Below are 23775 nucleotides of genomic sequence, written 5' to 3' on the forward strand. Positions count from 1 at the left end.
ACACACACACACACACACACACACACACACACACATACACACACTCATCATTGGTATAATTCTACCAAGATGAGTAAAAAAGGCAACACGGGGAAACGCCACCACAGATGCAGGTACATCCAGACTGACTTCTCTATTGACAAGAAGAGTTCAACCTCTCTTTCTTCTACGAGCCCTAGCCTTGCCTCGAGGTAGAATCCCGTCGTAGGCAAGGCAACCAGGGACCCATTGTATGAGCGGCCTTACAAAGCAGGTCCTCCCTGAGCGTAATGCAGGAGACCCACCCATAGGTGAGGGAGCAGGAGCAGTGAGTCATCAGAGGGTCAGGAAGAGGGTGACTGAAACACCTTACTGAGCCGTCGTGGTGTTAGACGACCTGGAAACAGTGTTCCAGTGGCCTTCCAGAATCAGTCTATGAAAATATAAGTTCCCGGGTGGATGAGGCTCTTATGGGGTAAGGTCGAACGTCTTTCTCTATAAAGTTAAGGACAGAAGGTCTTCCCCAGGAGCCACACAGGTTCGGCCTTCCACATTCTCCAGTGTGTTGCTCAATGGGACAACCTATGTCCAGTGTGTTGCTCAGTGGGACAACCTATGTCCAGTGTGTTGCTCAGTGGGACAACCTATGTTCAGTGTGTTGCTAAGTGGGACAACCTATGTCCAGTGTGTTGCTCAGTGGGATAACCTATGTCCAGTGTGTTGCTCAGTGGGACAACCTATGTCCAGTGTGTTGCTAAGTGGGACAACCTATGTCCAGTGTGTTGCTCAGTGGGACAACCTATGTCCAGTGTGTTGCTCAGTGGGGCAACCTATGTCCAGTGTGTTGCTCAGTGGGACAACCTATGTCCAGTGCGTTGCTCAGTGGGACAACCTATGTCCAGTGTGTTGCTCAGTGGGACAACCTATGTCCAGGTTCAGCTGGAGGTGGTACAGTTGGTCTTAAGAGGTGAGGAAGGAAGCCATTTAACCACATCAGACGAGACATTTCCCAGCGACCAAGATGACACTAAAATAAACTTGAAACTTTGCTTCAGGAGGCGAACTTAGCTTCCTAATTACTTAAAGACGTCCGCACCGCACACCTTCCCCCTCCTTCCTCCTCTTCCTCCTCCTCCTCTTCCTCCTCCTCCTCCTCTTCCTCCTCCTCCTCCTTCTCCTCTTCCTCCTCCTCTTGACCCAGGCAAACGTGATCTCACTTCTTTTATTCTCTCTTATTTAGGGATTTTTATGACTCGAATTAAAAAGTGGCTGTCGTTTTCTTTTATGACAGTAGACAACATCACCGCCAACATCAGTAAACATGTGATACAGTAGACAACATCACCGCCAACATCAGTAAACTTGTGATACAGTAGACAACATCACCGTCAACATCAGTAAACTTGTGATACAGTAGACAACATCACCGCCAACATCAGTAAACTTGTGATACAGTAGACAACATCACCGTCAACATCAGTAAACTTGTGACACAGTAGACAACATCACCGCCAACATCAGTAAACTTGTGACACAGTAGACAACATCACCGCCAACATCAGGACATAGATGTGTGAGTCAGAGACCAAGAGCATACATCTGGTCCTCACCAGAAGACATGTAAAACATTCCAGCAATCCTGGAGTTCCAGGCGGTGGGATATAAACCAGTTTAACAGCTTCCAGTGTCAGTAACTGGCCAGTAACTGTCGGGGGCAACTGGCCAGCCACCACCAGTCACTGTCCACCTCAGGCTCTGGGCCATCACTGGAAGCTAGACAATGTTCCATGAGAATAGTATGTCATTCTTGTCCATACCATTTGAGGTTCCAGTCACGGGCAAAAGCCCACATCAAGGACTTAATTGAAATATGGAGAAGATTATGAAAGGACAGAAGGAGAGACAAGGAAAAGTACTGACGAGGTTTGGAGAAAGTGGGTAATAATATCTATCTACAAGTCGTACCAGTGACTGGGAAAGACATGGGAAGGTAAAGAGTTACAGTTCTGGATCTGGAATAGCGAAGGAAATGCAAAGATATCGGAGTAGGTCACTTGAAATTACAGACTCTGACATGTATGATGTGGGGGGGTTTGCTGCTGGAAGTGTTGCTTCTTGCGGTTGCGTGGGTTGCTGGTGCTTTGTATACGTCGTACGTGAGGTGGCGAATATGGTCGCTGGGTCTGTTCGATGTTTGCTGGTTGTGCGGCGGGACCTGTCGTCCTGGACTGACTTGAGCCACGTCGATGTAAACCAGTCATGATCCCCTTTCCAAACCTCTAATCAAACCTATCTACGAAGAAATATAGGTGCGTCGAAGCCTTTTTCTTTTCCCCTGGATTTTTAACTTATCAGTATATATATACACGTCCGAAAAAACTCTTTCTGAATACATATATATATAAAAAAAAAACAAGGACGCCTTTCTCCACACAGAGGATTTTGGAAGTATTGTATATTCTCACTGTCTCGTCCGACAAATCTGATTTGTCTTTACCTGGAAGGGAGCTTCTCCATTTCCTTCTGATTCCCAGGATTCTTCTTCTTCTCCACTGTCTATCTTCTCCTTCTTTTTACCCTTCGATCTGTGCTTCACATCTGGCCTGAGCAACGGCTTCCATCCGTGACTACACAGCTTTGGACACGGAGGAGAAAAACAAATTTCCTGAGCGGCAGTCGCGTGTTGGGCGGCAGTTTTGTGCGTTAGGGAGCGTTCGCGTTGCTTTGCCTGGGTTGGTCGATAGGTTTGCTCGCTGCTGAGACTTCTCGCTGATAGTGAATGCCGCCTTAATACCCTCCCTAGGAGAGTCATGGTAGCGAGTATGTCTGAGGCAAACATTCTGTGTGTGTGTGTGTGTGTGTGTGTGTGTGTGTGTGTGTGTGTGTGTGTGTGTGTGTGTGTGTGTGTGTGTGTAATTGGTAATCTATTTATACTGTACGGGAGGAAGAGAGTTTTACACCCCTGGGGCCCCATATCTTGCACATCTCCCAAATGGGGGCTGCGCTGAGAATTACGTGCGCCAGTAGTGTTCATCTAGTTTCATTCATCTGCACACATCCTTTGGCGTGGAATGTGCGATGCGAAGCTCATTCAGAACCGGTCATGACAACGAGTAATTAATTCCCTTAATGGAGCTAGTCACACACACACACACACACACACACACACACACACACACACATACGATGGTCGCTAGGGAGGCAAGCTGAATTTACTGCTGAGCGCAAACACTCTCTGGCGACTAAGAGCGAAGCACTGCTTATCTTCTGGCAGTATGAGAAGACAGACGTTATCTCTAATGATGTGTTTATACTGACGATTAGCTAGAGGCTGAGCGTCTCTCTCTCTCTCTCTCTCTCTCTCTCTCTCTCTCTCTCTCTCTCTCTCTCTCTCTCTCTCTCTCTCTCTCTCTCTCTCTAACTATCGCAGACCTACTTCTCATTAGGGTTTAAACGCCATTCAGATTGCTTGATTCCTCATTCGCCTTTCCTTCATCCCCCTCAACCAAACCACCGACACAAGAGGATATTTTGCGAACCGGTGGACGAGGCAGGCTTCCCGAGCGCTGCGGTAGCCCATTAGAGGGAGCTCCTAGACCAGGTAGATAGAGTAAGGCACTATGTATATATATATATATATATATATATATATATATAGAGAGAGAGAGAGAGAGAGAGAGAGAGAGAGAGAGAGAGAGATAACGTCATTTCTCTTTATTCTTACGAATAACATTTGCATCACCAACAACATTAAGAACACGTATCAATTATTTTGTCAGCAAATCGTAGGATCAAATTGGTAATATTTGGCTTTTATGATTACTCTATGGATTATCTTGAGAGCCAGGAGGAATGATGGCTGGGTTTAAGGTTCTCCTGGTGAGGTTTCCAACCCCCCAGCGAGCAAGCCAGCCAGCGAACGACGGGGCTGCTGCTGCTGCTGCGCGCCAGGGAAGGGAGTCCCATTAGCCCAGCCGCGCGAGACATTGTAATGCTAAATTATATGACCACGGCAATTACGTCGTCCTCTGCAAGCATGTCAGACACGACTGATGATTAGGCACCTCTCTCTCTCTCTCTCTCTCTCTCTCTCTCTCTCTCTCTCTCTCTCTCTCTCTCTCTCAGTCATCACTACTTTTATTACGGGGGCAAACTTTTGAGTTCTGAGAAAACGATATGTTAATAAATAATTATTTTTTCGTACATTTACATTACTATTTTTTTCCTCTCTCTCATTTCCAGTGTTCGGTTGATACATTAATGGGATCTCACGCCCTTCCCCGGTACAGTTCTTTTTTTTTCTATATAACCTTTATCATACATTCTTCTTCTATATAATCTATACCATATCTATTTTCTATATAAATCCTTTTATCTATACAAACCTTCTTCATACATTCTAACCTTTAAGACTGAAAGTGAACAAGTCCCTTTCAACAACATGTCTCACATATCTCATTTTTCAGCGTGTTTAGTTTACCGTAATACAACCAATAAAGGTCAGGTCAAAGGTCACGCCAATGTACACAAAGGGTCGTCATGTCGCTCTGAAGGGTCGTATCGTCGGGCTAAAGAGTCGCACCGTCGTGTTCAAGGGTCGTAACGTCGTGTTCAAGGGTCGTAACGTCGTGTTCAAGGGTCGTAACGTCGTGTTCAAGGGTCGTAACGTCGTGTTCAAGGGTCGTAACGTCATGTTCAACGGTCGTAACGTCATGTTCAAAGCTTGTAACGTCGTACCTAAGGGTCGTAGCGTCACGTTCAAGGGTCGTACTGTCGTGGTCAAGTGTCGTACCATCTCTCTTCATGGGTCGTACCATCGTGCTCAAGGATCGTGCCATCGTGCTCCAGTGTTTAGAAAAGAACACTGTATTTCTGTGTTTCCTATCTGTCTAATCAACATCTATCTATCTAGAAGCATTCAGAGTTGTACAAAAAATATACATACATAAATCATCTTTCAAATGGTATCACACACTGAACAGGTAACAAAGGAATCATTGATAATTTCACTCTGCCATCTTTATGAACATTCCAGCCTCACAAACGTTATATGAACTGTCGTTCTCACACGATTTCCGCTTGGGGAAGGCAACATTGTTCTCTATTGCGGGATAGTCAAGCTAAAAAGATTTCATTTCAGTGCTGCATTTATGATGTTCTGGAAACGTACGATCAGGTGTGAGGTTGTGTGGTGTCCCACTTCAGATACAGCCTGCGGCATCTGGCAATTGTTTTGTGTTGTCATAGATTCTAATACTAGTCTACAATATATTGGAAGAGATCACCATTCGGAGAGTCACTTGTTTACCAAATGGCGTCCTACCTACGTCTCTTCGTTGTGTATCAACTGATTGTTATATGATGTATTCACCGCACGAAAGTGCACTTGGGAACTTATCGTGTTTCATTTCCCTGTGGTAAGGACGGGATATATGTATGTATATCAAATGACTGTTATATTTCTCTTTTGTGTCTCCCCTGATGACGTGATTATTACACGAAAGTGCACTTGGGAACTTATTGTGTTTCATTTTTCCCCGTGGACTCATAGGAATATCTTGATCACGCGCAAGATTGTGATCCTTTCCAATATATATATATATATATATATATATATATATATATATATATATATATATATATATATATATATATATATATATATATATCGGCTCAAAAAATTAATTGAGCTCACCATCATCTGATCCAAGTCCGCCATGATGGTAATAACCCTTTCCTGTGCATCTCATTATTTCTAACTTCCGAACCATGAAATATTTGCAGAACATACGTGACAGCATCATTTACTTTGAATCATGTCCTCCAACTATGTAAAGGTTCGACATTTAGAAGTAATGAGGGTCACAGAAAGGTTACAGCATTAACGTAAAGGAGGAATCACCCGATTTCATCTCCGTGAACGTCTTTAAGCCCGATGCTTAGATGTCTATTTAGAAGATCACGACCCTCCTTAAAAGAAAAACAAAAAATAATGATATGAAAATATTATAAATATATGGCAATACTTGAGGTGAAAGTTGCCAGACACCGCAGGCTATTTTAAGTTTTGGAGAGGGTAAGACAGACTCGATCAGACCTCATCTTCCTCTGTAATATTCCAGAGTTTACGAACATTCGACGAAATCAAATCCCCGACTCGAATCTCCTGCAATAGACGATAAAGTTCCCTTTCCAAAGCGAGTACCATTTTAAAGACGATAGGTTTCACGACCTTTTGTGTGGTTTGAAATGGCGCAAGGGGCGACTATCATCGTTACTTTCTACATAACTGGCTGAGGTAATGTTGCTTCTAATCTATACGTGTTTTCCTATATCGCTTCACATAAATATAGTCTAATGCATTATCTAATATATGATGTAACATATTTTGTTTGTTGTGCGCATGTACGTATGTATTGAGTACACACACACACACACACACACACACATATATATATATATATATATATATATATATATATATATATATATATATATATATATATATATATATATATTTCCACGGGGAAATGAAACACGATAAGTTCCCAGGTGCACTTTCGTGTAATAATCACATCATCAGGGGAGATACTTTATCAGCTTCCCTTTCCTCTTTATACAACCCTAGAAACGACCAGGAACTGACTCACTGAAGTTCTGGAGCCACTCGGCATCCATCCCTGCCCAAATTTCACGAGTGGCTGCCTCCAGCATAAGTAGAGATAACGTTTTCCGTTGGATTTAAATCCTGTGGGAATATTCCACTGAAGAACTCTGCCGCGCAGACCCTCAGCCAATCAGTGACTAGTGTGGCAGTATAGTCCCATCCTGCATGAACACTTTCGGCCTCACGAATTACGAAGATGGCTCGCACAGCAGCTGGTGGTAACTACGTTCGTTCGTAAGTTTCGTTCTCTGGCAAGACCACAAGGTCCCCAACACCATGGTGGAAACACTCCCACCACAAGTCAAGCAGGAAATATATATATATATATATATATTCGTTGAATGGATCACAGTCGGGTGGCCCTGTACACACGTCTGCTGTCAGAGCCACCTGTCACAGAAAAGGTGGCCTCATCACACCACATGACACTTCTAAACTTAGCCGTATCCCACACTACACATTTCTTGTAATTTCGACTCTTTTTCCTGTGGTACCTAAGGGTTACGAGTGATATAGGAAGCAGCCTTCAGCTCCGGTACTTAAGGTCCTCGCTTAAGTGGTGCTGTAGCACTGTCCTTACTGACACACCTCTGAGCAGTCTGAGGGTTTTCTCTTTTCAATCTTTCGCACTCAGGCGTGGTGGGTCTGCATCCACTCGACATTTAAGAACATTCCGAGGGCGTGGAGAGGTTTGTCTTAGCCTTCCCAGGGCGTTTCACATGGGTCGGTGTAACGTAGCCGGTGCTATCATGAAACTTCTTCACCCATCGTCGAATCGTTCTCAAGCTCACCCCAGTAATATTTGTAGTTTCCATAACTGGTTCATGTTCCTTGTCAAGTGCAACTATAGAAGCTATTTTCGTCACTTGTAAGGTGAGCATTTTCTAACCGTATTAAGTGGCAGAGGTACGAAAATGAAGAAAATAATCGAAAATACCTCCATCTCCTACAATAGCTAAACAGCTACTGAAGTGCGCTTATGTGGCATGCCAGCACGCCACATACTTGCCACTGCTCACTATAGGGCGCCAACTTCACTGGCGGATGCAAACACTGTAGGTGGGGGAAAGTGCTTTGCGTCAGTATGATTGCCGCAGGCCCGCTTGCGACTACTTCGTTGGCGGGCACTATATATGTATATATATATATATATATATATATATATATATATATATATATATATATATATATATATATATATATATATATCATACACTTCAGCAAACACCTCGAAATGATCCGACAAGCATCAAGCGATCGTGCTCTTAATCATTCTTAAACACCATTTCACCGGACACCCACCCACCTGAAACTACATTCCCCAGGCATGAATGAGTTACACTTTCTCCTGTGTGTTCTGGACACCTCCACCACCATCCAGTGTACAAGTTACACAAGGAAGACATTGAACGCTTATTCCTCAACTGTATGGTACTCACACACACACACACACACACACACACACACACACACACTTCTTGGCCTGTGCTTCTGCCAGGTGGACGTGTCCATTTTCCCGAGCGCTGCAGGGGGGCACCATGGAAGATGATCCTCCGGTTGGCGAGCTCCTCCTGCAAGAGGTTACGCCAGGAGCGAGAGGCCTCCCTCGAAGGGGTTGTACCACCGTTATTCGATGGACATCAGTAGTGTGATTGAGGACCTGTTCCTTTCAGAGGTATCCATCATTTCCCTGCTCCTGCATGAAGTGCAATCTCGAGGCTTTGGGGGCCCCCCTGAAAAAAAGGTGTTCCGAGGTTGTGTAATGATAATAGTAATGATGATAACGATAGTTACCAGAGGCAGAATTATATTGACAGTAACGAAAACAATAATAGATGATAGCAATAATCCACTCTCTCTCTCTCTCTCTCTCTCTCTCTCTCTCTCTCTCTCTCTCTCTCTCTCTCTCTCTCTCTCTCATATATATATATATATATATATATATATATATATATATATATATATATATATATATATATATATATATATATATATATATATATATATAAAGAAATCCTCCTGGAAGCTTGCCTCATATGAGAACTACTAAGTTATATGTTTCCATTTTTTGGTTAGAGTTTGGCCATTAGGGATGTATATGGGGGAAAGTTTGATACTTTTTCACTTGATGTGATGTACACTTACCAAACTTTACGCTGTGATAGCCTTGTGTTGCTTAACAAACCAACATGTTCCTTCTTTTGAAAATTTCGTTAGTTGGTACAATCACAGATATGATTTAACCTCGCCAAAGGTGATTTCTCCCTAGTAGAGTAGTTAATTACATTTGTAGTCTAATGATATATATATATATATATATATATATATATATATATATATATATATATATATATATATATATATATATATATATTTCATGTGTGGCGGCGAGAATGGATGAAGGCGGAATGAATGAATGTGTACATGTGTATATATGTATATGTCTGTGTATGTATATGTATGTATACGTTGAAATGTGTAGGTATGTATATGTGGGTGTGTGGGCGTTTATGTATATACATGTGTATGTGGATGGGTTGGGCCATTCTTTCGTCTGTTTCCCTGCGCTACCTCTCTAACGCGGGAGACAGCGACAAAGTATAATAATAATGATGATAATAATAATGATAATATATATATATATATATATATATATATATATATATATATATATATATATATATATATATATATGTATGTATGTATGGTATGTATGGTATGTATGGTATGTATGTATGTATGTATGTATGTGTATGTATGTGTATGTATGTATGTATGTATGTATGTATGTATGTATATGTATGTATATGTATGTATATGTATGTATATGTATGTATGTATGTATATCGAATACGAAATTTGTAATATTCTTGCACTGTATGATAGATATTCAGTTATGCCTTCTATGCAGATGAATCAACTTAGATATCATTATTTGCTATACATTAGCAGGTAATTATGCATACATAAATTTCATAGGCGTTGTGATATTCCTCTTCAAACTGTTTTTTATATGTTCCAAGTAGCGTTCCTAGTTTTAAAGATCATATATATATATATATATATATATATATATATATATATATATATATATATATATATATATATATATATATATATATATGTATATATATATGTATATATATATATATATATATATATATATATATATATATATATATATATATATATATATATATATATATATATATGTATATATATATATGTATATATATATATATATATATATATATATATATATATATATATATATATATATATATATATATATATATATATATATATATATGAGACCCTTAATGAATCCATTTCCATATAATTAGAAACCAGATTGACAGAAGTTATATATATATATATATATATATATATATATATATATATATATATATTCTGTTTCCCATTTTAGAAAGTTAATACAAGGAGGGGAGGATTTCCGGCCCCCCGCTCCCGTCCCCTCTAGTCGCTTTCTACGACACGCGAGGAATACGTGGGAAGTATTCTTTCACCCCTATCCCCAGGGATAATATACAAAGGCAAAGGGGATAAGAGTGAGTGCTCAAATTACAGAGGTATAAGTTTGTTGAGTATTCCTGGCAAATTATATGGGAGGGTATTGATTGAGAGGGTGAAGGCATGTACAGAGCATCAGATTGGGGAAGAGCAGTGTGGTTTCAGAAGTGGTAGAGGATGTGTGGATCAGGTGTTTGCTTTGAAGAATGTATGTGAGAAATACTTAGGAAAGCAAATGGATTTGTATGTAGCATTTATGGATCTGGAGAAGGCATATGATAGAGTTGATAGAGATGCTCTGTGGAAGGTATTAAGAATATATGGTGTGGGAGGAAAGTTGTTAGAAGCAGTGAAAAGTTTTTATCGAGGATGTAAGGCATGTGTACGTGTAGGAAGAGAGGAAAGTGATTAGTTCTCAGTGAATGTAGGTTTGCGGCAGGGGTGTGTGATGTCTCCATGGTTGTTTAATTTGTTTATGGATGGGGTTGTTAAGGAGGTGAATGCAAGAGTTTTGGAAAGAGGGGCAAGTATGAAGTCTGTTGGGGATGAGAGAGCTTGGGAAGTGAGTCAGTTGTTGTTCGCTGATGATACAGCGCTGGTGGCTGATTCATGTGAGAAACTGCAGAAGCTGGTGACTGAGTTTGGTAAAGTGTGTGAAAGAAGAAAGTTAAGAGTAAATGTGAATAAGAGCAAGGTTATTAGGTACAGTAGGGTTGAGGGTCAATTCAATTGGGAGGTGAGTTTGAATGGAGAAAAACTGGAGGAAGTGAAGTGTTTTAGATATCTGGGAGTGGATCTGGCAGCGGATGGAACCATAGAAGCGGAAGTGGATCATAGGGTGGGGGAGAGGGTGAAAATTCTGGGAGCCTTGAAGAATGTGTGGGAGTCGAGAACATTATCTCGGAAAGCAAAAATGGGTATGTTTGAAGGAATAGTGGTTCCAACAATGTTGTGTGGTTGCGAGGCGTGGACTATGGATAGAGTTGTGCGCAGGAGGATGGATGTGCTGGAAATGAGATGTTTGAGGACAATGTGTGGTGTGAGGTGGTTTGATCGAGTAAGTAACGTAAGGGTAAGAGAGATGTGTGGAAATAAAAAGAGCATGGTTGAGAGAGCAGAAGAGGGTGTTTTGAAATGGTTTGGTCACATGGAGAGAATGAGTGAGGAAAGATTGACCAAGAGGATATATGTGTTGGAGGTGGAGGGAACGAGGAGAAGAGGGAGACCAAATTGGAGGTGGAAAGATGGAGTGAAAAAGATTTTGTGTGATCGGGGCCTGAACATGCAGGAGGGTGAAAGGAGGGCAAAGAATAGAGTGAATTGGAGCGATATGGTATACCGGGGTTGACGTGCTGTCAGTGGATTGAATCAAGGCATGTGAAGCGTCTGGGGTAAACCATGGAAAGCTGTGTAGGTATGTATATTTGCGTGTGTGGACGTATGTATATACATGTGTATGGGGGGGGGGTTGGGCCATTTCTTTCGTCTGTTTCCTTGCGCTACCTCGCAAACGTGGGAGACAGCGACAAAGTATAATAAAAAAATAAAAATATATATATATATATATATATATATATATATATATATATATATGATCATAGTCTTTCTGTCTGTACCTCTATTTCTGCCTGTATGTCTGCGTTAGCAGTTCTAGTACAAACTTTAACCCTGATGTAAATAAGAAGCGAAATCATGATTTTGTCTCTATTACAACTTTTCCAGCCATTCCACCTTCTCACCCACTGAGACACGAGTGCGCGCATGGACTGGGAGCTGACAAACTCAGCGAATGAAAAGATTCCGAGACACGCCTCAAAGCCTCAGAGTCCCGGTTTGCGATTGGCTGAAGGCGTTACTGAGACAAGAGGGTTCGGTACAGCTTCGATCAGGGCGTTTCGACCTTTTGAGAAAGAGGGTTTGTTGTATAGCTTCAATCAGGCGCTTCGACACTGACGTTTCGACCTTTTGAGAATAAGGGTTCGGTACAGCTTTGATCAGACGTGTCAACATCCCACCCACCCACCCCCTTAACCCCCTCTTCGTCCCAGGCTTTGACGACAATGTTTCGTATTGCTTCGGTCTGACATGTCCCAGATTTAAGCATTTGACATGTATCCGTTCGGCTTTTAAGCTTGTGCCATCTTTTTATCTACAGTGTTCCATAAATATTATGTAGAAACGTGGTTTAGTTAAATACAATATTATTTTTTTTTCCCTTGAGAATGTATTGAGGAAATTGGTATATATGGGAAATCTAATTTGGTGATGTCCTCTTTAGTTCTTCTTCCTCAGTCAGAGCAAGTTTAACTTTATTTTTGAGGTTACTGACCGAACACGACAGTACGACCTTTAAGCGCGACTGTACGACAACTAACTGAAGCCCTTTAAGCGCAACTGAAGCGATGGTTTGACCCCAGTCCATATAGTATGACACCCATCACGACTTTACGACCCTTTATCACGACCCCTAATATAACTTTGACCTTACCCTTAAGGGTTAGGTGAAAGTACCCACCATTAAACTCAAGGGTCGTAGCTTTGTGCTCAAGGGTCGTAGCATCGCGCTCAAGGATCGTTCTTGCTGCGTTTGAGGGGGTCGAACCGTCTCGCTCAAGATGTTGAAACAGTTCCGTTCGCTGATTTCACTCGCGACCATCTTCAGACTTCAATTCCTCATTTGCCAATACGTACATCCAACGGAATAAGGGACTATCCAATAATACTGCTTAAATCACGTGCAAAAATTCCTTATAACATATCATTTTGAATCTAATTCTAACAGTAATTCCCCAAACGTAGACAAATTCCTTGAATATAACACTTTTTGTCGACAGTCGTAAAGGCCATGATGTGATGATCATATTCTAAATCTTTGCGTTTATGTTGCCTGTCTGTTCTCTTCCCCTTCCTTTATCGAAATGATAATCAGTTGACTCCACCTAGTCATCACGCAACTCTAAAATGTTTTCCCTCTCTCCCTCTCTGATAGCCCTTATCTTATCTTCCCTAAAAAAACAAAAAAAAGAAGAAAAAAAAAAGAATTTCTTGGTGTTATTTGTCTTTTTTTTGTCATATTGATTCGTGCTGCTTCTCCCTCTGAATTCGCTCCGAAATGTCTGCAATAAGGAAGACATACATATTGAGGCTGATGATATATTTTCTGGAAGGACGTGGAAATTGGGTTTAACGTTCTGTAAACGCGAGTTAAGCCTGGGAGAACCTCGCCAAACGAGAGGGGGCGGGGGATGGAAGGGGAGAGGGAAGAGGGCAATTTTACCCTTCGCTAGGATACGCGCTGTTATCATGCATAATCATTATCCCTCACAGTTTTCATGGATTATGCTACACCACCTGCTATTACCATGCATTACTGTTATTATCATCCCCCTCCCCCAACACACACCAACACACACACCAACACACACACACACACATACACACACACACACACACACACACACACACACACACACACACACGCGCGCGCGCGCGCGTTCCATAGCTTAATCTACCCATCCACCCACACCCCCACACTACGATGCCTAAAGCATCATTCCGCCCACAGTCGTCATGCGCTATGATTACCGTACTGCCGCCATGCGTTATCTTCGTGGTATTTGCATGTGTTACGATATCTATGGTCCCGGTGCGTTCCTACGTCTCGCTCGATCTTGTGATATCTTCAATATCTCCTGCAGAGATAACGGGTATCGGCCCACAACCAGGACTTAAGCAGCAATGACTACAGCCACTCGTTATCCCTAATCGAAGCCGAAGTCTATATAGCACGTATATAAATATCGTGATTTACCTCTATTACGTATGTGTTATTATGTGGACTCAGCAGTACACGGTCCTGGATATATATATATATATATATATATATATATATATATATATATATATATATATATGTATATATGTATATATGTATATATATATATATATATATATATATATATATATATATATATATATATATATATATATCCTGAGTCCACGGGGAAATAAAACACAATAAGTTCCCGAGTGCACTTTCGAGTAATAATCACACCATTGAGGGACACGCGCGCTCGCGTGTGTTGTGTGTGTGTGTGTGTGTGTGTGTGTGTGTGTGTGTGTGTGTGTGTGTGTGTAAATGGAATAGTAGATGCCATGGCACGTGCAGAAATAGGCTGAAATCATGGCTATATACTATGAAAATAAATCCCATTCAGTACGAGAAAAAGGATGAATTCAATTTACAGTGCCTGAAAAGTTTGTTGACCCGACCCTTAAGGATAGAGAAGTTGTAAACAGGGAGACGAAGAAAGGAAGACACAATTCCAAAGTTTCGTTGTTCGAAAAGAAGAAAATCATGATATGGGTCAATCCTCGTGTAACTAGTCTCCACATAAAATCTATGGGAACCAGCGTCCAGGTGCGTGCCACGGGTCCCTAACACTCTCTCACACACACACACACACACACACACACACAAACACACACACACACACACACACATTACGAGAATAATAGCTGAAATGTTAACTGGAGCAGGGATGGGGCAGCAACGTCACCATAGACGGGAGAGGGGTGACTGAAGTGCGACGATAGCTGGAGGAGGAGTTATTGAGAGGGAGAGAGGTGGAAGAAGCGCCAACTCCAGGATACGTATGTGAGCAGTACTCCACACACTGAGGAACTGTAGGGACTCTTGTAAACGTGGAATAGCAGCTCAGATATCATTATGGCTCTTGTATAGCACTTCCAGGCTGTCTAATGTTCCTTATGGGCGGTTTCCAGGAAAAAAGAAGAGGATATATATGTATATATTCTGTGGGGCTTGGCTGTAGTAGTAGGCTCTGGTTTCAGTACATTATACATGACAGGTGGCGAGAGTGGTGTGTGTGTGTGTGCAAATGAGGCCTTTGTTGCTAGTGCTGCAGCTACGCTAAGGTGGGAGATGCAGTTTTTTTTTCATTATTTTCATTATCATTATGATTATAATTGTTATTATTATTGGTATCATTATCATTATTATAGTTATCATCACTATACAACTCTACACCCCCTTAATGGGGCTTATGCATCTAAGACTTACATAGATAAAACAGGGTTTCCGTAACCCCATAGAAAAGAAAACGGGCAGAAATACTCATGTAATATTCATTTTCTCAAACAAAATGAAACCATAGATTGTACGTCTTCTGTAATGCAAGAAATTACTGCTTTTACTGGGTAAAAATATAATACGTAAATACTTACTGTAGCGGTTGTCAATTGTCCAGAGTGCTGGAGTAGAAAATGGATATAAGAAACGTGGAAGGAAACGGATATTATAATTATTGCCCCCTACTCATTTCACAGTGTACTGACTTACATCACCATACACACTATACACAGCCACTACCACCATTCATCGCTATTACCACATACTGTACACTGTCACTATCATCATGCACACCATATACTGCCACTGTCATTATGCAGGCTTTTACCGTCACCACCATGCATCACTATCATCACACGTCATACATCACTGTCACCATCATCACGACACATCATACATCACCATCACTATACACTCTATACACAGCCACTACCATCATCCGTCACTATTACCACCTACTGTGCAGTATCACTATCGCCATGCACACCATATACAGCCACCATCATTATGGTGCTCGCTATGCACACTATACAATACCGGTCACCGCCAAACGCACTATACATCACTATCATCACAGGTCATACATCACTGCCACCATCATCACGACTCATCATACGTGGCCATCATTACACATCAAACACACCACCATCACCATCACCACCACACACCATCATCACACATCATACAACACCATTACCACACACCATACACTGCCATCACTTCAGACCCTTGGCACTGTACACCACCACAACCACAGACCCTTGGCACTGTACACCACCACCACCACAGACCCTTGGCACTGTACACCACCACAACCACAGACCCTTGGCACTGTACACCACCACAACCACAGACCCTTGGCACTGTACACCACCACAACCACAGACCATTGGCACTGTACACCACCACCACCACCACAGACCCTTTGGCACTGTACACCACCACCACAGACCCTTTGGCACTGTACACCACCATCACAGCATATCCTTGTTACTGTACTTCACCGCTACCCATAAGCTCATGGCACTGCTCTGTACAACCTCTTAATATTCACAAATTCCTATCACCATTAACTACTAGTACTGGTGCCACAGTCACTATCACCATAGGACACCTCGCACTTACACCACCAGGCGCAACAGCCGTTACCACCACCGCAGACAACAGCAGAAAAACACGCACGTTTGGGGAGGGTTCGAGTCTCACAGAAGAGCAGGGGGAGAGAGACAGTCAGTCAACAACCTTACTTCACCGCTGCTCAGGCAACACTAACGGCCAGGTCGGAGCTGAGGTCTCCTCACAGCTGGCAGGGAGGGACCCCTCCCCTCCACGCCTCACTCCTTTGGGGGGAGGAAGGACTCCCGTCCACTGGTTAGGATTGCCTCCCTCCTCCTCCTCCTCCTCCTCCTCCTCCTCCTCACCCTTCCTTCACGTCTTTCGGGCCCCCTTTTCCTAGCAGATTTGGGGCACTCGTTCCTCACATTCGCCCTCATACACCAAACCCTTTGCTGGTAGCTAACCCAAGCCTCTATTTGTATCCTCCAAACCTCTTCGTTAAACTCGTTTTTCATCTATTTCGCCTATAACTACATTTTCAGGTAGTGTCTGTACTTCCCGACGATTTCATCACCGATGCCAACTCCGTCCCTCGTTTTCCGTGTATCATAATAAAGGCCGAACTTAATCAAATACTTTACGCCATTTCCAACAATATTTCTAACCTGGAAATCTCCATTACGACTCGTCATCCAGGTATATATTTTTTTTCATCTATGCCATAATCATGAGACTTACCTCCCTGCAAGTATCACCCTCTGGGACTACGTTGCAAAGAGACGCGGAACAAGAATTCACTTGGGCGTTGCAAGGGAAAGAATGGAGCGGTTGTTTGTTAGAACACGGCTGAGGAGTGAGAAACACGGTCGAACGAGAATAAGGAACGCGGAGTGGCGCCCGGCGGCAAGGTAACAACACTCTCTTGCAGGGGGATATGTAGACTTGTGTCTTACTATCTCACGCACTTTACCTGACGAAGGCTTCTGCGCAGAAGGCGAAACGTAAGAAGAATAAAATTCAGATGTTCTCTCACGTGTTTACCTGCTATTCCAGTGCACACATGTGTCGTAATTGGTAATTCACACACACACACACACACACACACATATATATATATATATATATATATATATATATATATATATATATATATATATATATGCATGAGCAGCATCTTGGGTAAAGGCTTGGGAACTTAGTGTTGTCGTCTAGACTGATCATGTTATACTTAGAGAAGGAAGATTCTCACAAGCTCCAGGCTTGAAGATGGGAGGCTCAGCCTTCACCTGAGCCCCTGTGGGCGTGTGTGTGTGTGTGTGTGTGTGTGTGTGTCTACGATGGGTCTCCCCGTTAGGAAGGGCGTCACTACCAGACTCCCTCACATTACGATCTTCCAGGACCAAGCGTCGGGGAAAGAGTGGCCTCTCTCTCTCTCTCTCTCTCTCTCTCTCTCTCTCTCTCTCTCTCTCTCTCTCTCTCTCTGCAGTCATGCTCGCCGACATCCACTGTGTATAACCGCTCCATTCCCTTGCACAGCTAACAAGGGGGCCGCCCCCATTACCACCGCACCTTCCAATTACCTCGGGCATTCTTGCATGAGTATGTGTTCTCAGGTCTTTTTATCACGAAATCTTTTGAAAGATATTGCGTCAGTCTGCTCTCCCCCACCCCCCACACACCCCAACACTCTCTCTCTCTCTCTCTCTCTCTCTCTCTCTCTCTCTCTCTCTCTCTCTCTCTGTTCTGTCGTCAACATCTTGCCCCGTCACCCACACCTGGAAGACACGCACGACCTTGATCCAATGTTCCGTTTTCATAAACATTTGGAAAATCTTAATCGTTTTCTAAGTCGCCAGTAAAACGTAAATGTAACTTTCGTAACTTTCTTTTTCTGTTTTATCAGAGGACAGTTTAATTTGCTGTAGTTTAATGTTACGTAAAATATATGTTTTCATAAGAGCTCATTATATTTTGGGAGTTCATTTACGTAGACGAGTGTTCCAATAATCTTTCGCGCTTTCGCGTTTTCTTCCTTCGTGTTCGTTATAGTAATCTTTATTTCGTCGAAGTTTGTTTCGTTAAGATTTGTTCAGTTCTTTAGAATTTCTTTCGAGTGAAGATGATTCCGGAAGGTGTGTGTGTGTGTGTGTATGTGTGTGTGTGTGTGTGTGTGTGTGTGTGTATGTGTGTGTGTGTGTGTGTGTGTGTGTGTGTGTGTGTGTGTGTGTGTAAAGTAAAATTCTTACTCTTGATCCTTTTCTGATAGTCAGAACCAAGGCCTTATTCTCTCTCTCTCTCTCTCTCTCTCTCTCTCTCTCTCTCTCTCTCTCTCTCTCTCTCTCTCTCTCTCTCTCTTGCACATCTATATAGACATTTCATCGTTATCCGTTCCCAAGAAATGGCTTCTTGTGTGTCGTCACCATTAGCTAAATTACGTAGTACTCGGTCAAGTCACTGTGTCACATGATCATCTCATGTGGGTTAACAACGCATGGATTTTGGCCGTTGTGTTGTCTGTTTCTTCCCTTGCACAGCTAAACTCTGGAACTCGTTACCTTCAAAGACTTTCCTGGCAGCTCACGACTCGCTCGTTTCTTAAAAGTCAGGTTTTCCACCTCCAAAAAGACTCTTGGATTCTTTTCACTTTCTGTCTATTCTTCTTTCATCTGTTCTGTCTCATACCTCATTCAAGATCTAATCTGGTCCACTCCTTTACTTTAAACCGCTGGCAGTGACGCAAAAGCTAGTTTTTGAGCATAGTTCTATGAAAGACAGTTATTAAGAACAAGATGTATATATATAAATTGGCATTTCCATTCAGGATGCTAGGACTATGTTGGGTAATAAGGACGAAACATTTTAAGGCATGATGCATACATCCCTCGCTCGGCGTGCGCATGCGTGAATATAGACGGACATGAGTATGGGCCCACATAGGATAATTCCTTTTGATATATTACTGAGAATCCGGGCGTTTGCACTCCAGTCACGCCGACGCTCAGGAAAACCTACTTAGCAGCTTACACAGGCTTCCTCCAGCCATAGCTGACGAAGCAGCACACACACATATTGACTGTTTACGACACCATGATACAAGCCTTCTTCAGCAATAGCCAGACAAAAAAGGAAATGACACAGATACAGGGACTGATGGTAGTGCATCGTAGACGAACAGCGGTCGAAAATGGTCCAGAGATGGCGTCTCGCACTGCTGGAACCAAGGGTTAAAATCCAAGGAAGATGCTGAACTGCTGGAAGACAGGTGTTTGCGAGGTTCAGGTGAGGACATCGAAGCTGTACCATGAGCCGTGGTAAACTCCCTGACAGAGAAGGGCTCAGAGGAAGACTCTCAAAGGGGATCTCTTAGAAGACGCGAGGGGGTGGAGGGGGGAGACGGGGAAGGGGGATGGTGGGGAAGGAGAGGGGATGTCACTCGAGCCTGCGACATGATCCAGGGATAAAGTCGAGGATGATCGAAACCGAGACGCGTTTCCAGGAAGATAATACACAAGCAGACGAAGCAGGGAGAGAGAGAGAGAGAGAGAGAGAGAGAGAGAGAGAGAGAGAGAGAGAGAGAGAGAGAGAGAGAGAGATTATTACCTTTTCGAGCAAATGCGGTAAAATCAGCCAACGGTACGGCTGAATTTCCACTGAGTGTCTGCACGTGAAATCGTGAGGAATGCGCGAGTCGCCCATGAAATGAAGATTTGACACAACTTCGTAGCTACGATCGCAACATCGAAGTCCACAAAGGCGGCAACAACACCCAGAACGTCCAGGAGTGCAGTAGTGATGCCCGTGAGAGAGATGGAAGCGCTCTTCATCAAACGATGAATCGAAACGTTAGAGTATAAGGAACGGAACGTTGAGCAAATACTATAAACGAAACGAGAAACGGGAAACCCTCTTCTGGAAAAATATAGCCTCCCTGACTCTCTACACGTCCGGAGAGATGAGTTAACTCCGCTGGGACTAGAACTAACAGAAGTGATATGTCCCGCAGGCGCAGGAATGGCTGAAAAAGACAGTCAAGGGCCTGGAAAGCCAAGGCCCACTCTCAGGGACTACTGAAGTGAAAGGACGATCAACTGCGAGCGTTAAGAGTGTTTCCAAGCCGTAAGTGGAGTCTAACCTCCGACCGGTGCCAGGCAGAGTGTACATAAGGATACCAATACGCTTGGCAGTGGAAACCATTACCAACTAGGAAGACATGATCGTCCCCACGAATATCCTGACCTGGTATGGACAGTGGGACGTAGGGAGGAGACCGCACCATCGCAGATCAAATAGGGTCTACGAAGACCTCCTCCCTCTTGTCTGACTAGAACCGTTAAGGCCAGAAACCATGACGGCGTCGCCCAAGCACCCCAGTGACGGGTCTGGAAAAGGAGTGTCCACAAAGAGACCCTGACCCGGAGGTCAGGGGATGTTGAGGTAGGCCGGGCGAGGTCAACAGAACCCCGCGGGGCATATCAGCGACGACGGAACCTGAAGGAGGAATCCTCGCCCCGAAGGAATGTGGACGACGCTTTACTCCATGATGCCTCCCTGGAGTCTCGAGAGTAGACCCAACTGGAAACTACGTCTGGAAATAACCGTCTTGAACAGACCCTCTGCCACAAAGGCAAAAGAAGACTTAAGTACGGGAATAACCTGTCATAAAGACCTGTCTAAGACCAAATAACATATGTTAGGCTTAGAAAAATGGATGAAGCATTTGGTGTGTACAGAAGTGTACAGGAAATGTACGGAAATGATTCGAAATTCCACAATATAGCAAGCTAGACATGCGCAAAGTAAATACAGAAAAGCAATACAGTGAATACAAATTTAATACAGCAAAGATCACTGAGGACAATCAATAACAGGTACAGAATAACAAGATGTATTCAGCATAAACAAGTAGTCAGTGAAACAAGTCTTTAACGAGAAAGTAACTTCATAAGCAAGTTAAGTAGGGGCGTTAATGTAGGTAAAGAGTTGGGTAGGGAAATTTTGAACAATTAGAAAAATGAAACTGAATAAGTACGAAAACTGGCTTCAGCACTCGGTCCACAGTCAACCCAGCTGTTCATCCCCACATAGAATCTAACCTTGAATGCGCACCGTGTCCATATCCTCATATATGTATCCTCACACACACACACACACACACACTCCCCGGTCTGAGCCAGGCACCCATTTACCGGCCAGAATACATTCCACTTTAAGAGTCATACGTATTGATTTTGATTTCCCCTCATAAGATTTTATTCTTCAATTTTGAAAAAAAAAGATTAAGAAATAAGTGAATATTTAACAAGTATTTTCACTATCTAGAAATATTAACTTTTATAAACATCCTCATTAATGCGCTAGGAAGACCTTAATAAAAATCACACGACAGTTTACGACCGTAATTATTGACCAAATTCTCTTTCATAACTTTCGTAATAACATGATGATGACCTTAATGTATTCCCGAGCTCTTTTTTTTTCTTTTTTTTTTGACGTTACGCAAATATTCACCCAGCCTGAGTGATTGTATTTGAATTTCAACCGCGGCCAGACTCATCCATGTGAGAAAATGACTTTAAGAATCTTATTAAAATGTAAATCAGAAAGAGTTTGTTCAGGCCAGATCTCCCACATAATGGAAATGAGAGACGCCGGGTTCCCAAACGTAAACAGAATTGCTGATAGCGTGATGGGGCAGCGAGAGTACATACACTCACTTGGGCGCTGGGGATCTGTCATACATGGTAGAATGGTTCATGTAACCCATACATACATACATACATGTATACTTCCCACGTATTCCCTGCGTGTCGTAATAGGGGAGAAAGAATACTTCCCACGTATTCCCTGCGTGTCGTAGAAGGCGACTAAAAGGGGAGGGAGGGAGCAGGTGGCTGGAAATCCTCCCCTCCTGTTCTTACTTTTCCAAAAGAAGGAACAGAGAAGGGGGCCAAGTGAAGAGTCAAACCCCCCCCCCCCCCCCCCCCCCCCCCCCCCCCCCCCGAGGCTCTGTCATCTGTTCTTGAACGCTACCTCGCGCTGACGTGGGGAAATGCCAAATATGTAGGAAAAGAAATATACACACACATTCATTCTAAAAATTCCCTTTTCCAACAGCAATATTTTACCACAGTGAGTGAGGGAAGTCATTATACAGAAGCAGGCCTAGCTGAAGGACACCCCCTGAACTTCATTCATTTAGTGATTACTTCATCAGAAAATCACATCTAACCTCACAGAGAAGGTAATTACCGGGCCGTGTTGTCAGCTGGGGGACCCGCCTGCTCTCGCCAGATTGCCTCCTGACACACCCTTTCTGTTCCTCCCTCAGGAAATGGGTGATGATGATGGTGATGGGGGTGGGTTTGGGGGTTAGGCAATGATGGTGCTGGTCCCTTACGCTAACATTTATATACCGATTGGAACCCCATCTAGAACTCATTTTGCTCTCTCTCTCTCTCTCTCTCTCTCTCTCTCTCTCTCTCTCTCTCTCTCTCTCTCTCTCTCTCTCTCTCTCTCTCTCTCTCTCTCTCACACACACACACAGCAGCTAGCCCCCCACGGATCTCTCCGTGGTTTCCCAAGATCGCTTCACATGCCTTGGTTCAGCCCGTTGACAGCACGTCGCCCCCCTGTATATCTTAACTCTCCAGTTTGCTGTATCTCGTGCACTTCTCACATCTTCCTTGATATTCAGGCCCCCCGAGCGCAAAAAGCGTTTATCACTTCATCCATCCGTCACCTCTCTGCCTTTCCACTTTCATTCCACTTCCGACACGTATATCCACTTGGTCAACCTCTCCTCACTCATCCTCTCCGGAGGTCCAAACATCTTCAGCACACTCTTCTCAACACTCTCATACATACTCCACCTACTACCACACGTCTCTCTTACCCTAATGTTTCTTACTCCATCAGTCTTCCTCACATATTGTCGTCAAGCATTTCATTTCCAACCCATCCCCCCTCTGACGTACTTTTTTTATCTAGGGACCACGTACCGCATCCATACAACACCGTCGGAACTGTACTATGCCATCAGACACAGCCACCTTCACCCTCACAAGCAGTAACTACTCTTTCTATACACTCCTCAGTGAGCCCAGGCCTTGACCTCCCCCTCATCAGCCCTATGGCTCAGTTCCATTGGCTGCCATGTCCACTCCCGGGTATCTAATACGCACCACTTCCTCCAGGTTCTCGCCATGTAAACTCACACTCCAGCCAGCCTCTTTCTCCTCCGCTAAACCTAATACCTTGCTTATGGTAACGCTTCCTCTAAACTGTACTTACATCACTTCATTAAACTTTGCTTTCTAATGAGCACCACCTCCTACCGCCCTCATTAGCCTCTCTGAGTTTAAGATATTTTATACCTGTTAGACAAGAGACC

The 23775-nt window shown here is 43.2% G+C and overlaps 2 protein-coding genes across 6 annotated transcripts in view; one reads left to right on the forward strand and one right to left on the reverse strand.

The window, feature by feature from the left end:
* Positions 1 to 16604, reverse strand: part of LOC139755901 (uncharacterized) — a 44743-nt gene extending 28139 nt beyond the window's left edge. For 2 of the 4 annotated variants that reach the window (XM_071674624.1, XM_071674628.1), the window contains exons 1-2: positions 16512 to 16599; positions 15425 to 15451 (exon numbers count right to left, since the gene is read on the reverse strand). The gene's annotated coding sequence lies outside the window, so the exon portion shown is untranslated. Of the gene's footprint in view, positions 1 to 15424; positions 15452 to 16454 lie in introns of all 4 variants that reach the window. The other 2 variants (XM_071674625.1, XM_071674626.1) reach the window with 2 other exon arrangements.
* The window catches only part of LOC139755905 (carbohydrate sulfotransferase 1-like), a 191717-nt gene that overhangs the window by 111548 nt on the left and 56394 nt on the right, over positions 1 to 23775 (forward strand). The window lies entirely within an intron of this gene.

The sequence above is a fragment of the Panulirus ornatus genome, chromosome 20, assembly GCF_036320965.1.
Source record: "Panulirus ornatus isolate Po-2019 chromosome 20, ASM3632096v1, whole genome shotgun sequence".
In the NCBI taxonomy this organism is placed as follows: domain Eukaryota; kingdom Metazoa; phylum Arthropoda; class Malacostraca; order Decapoda; family Palinuridae; genus Panulirus; species Panulirus ornatus.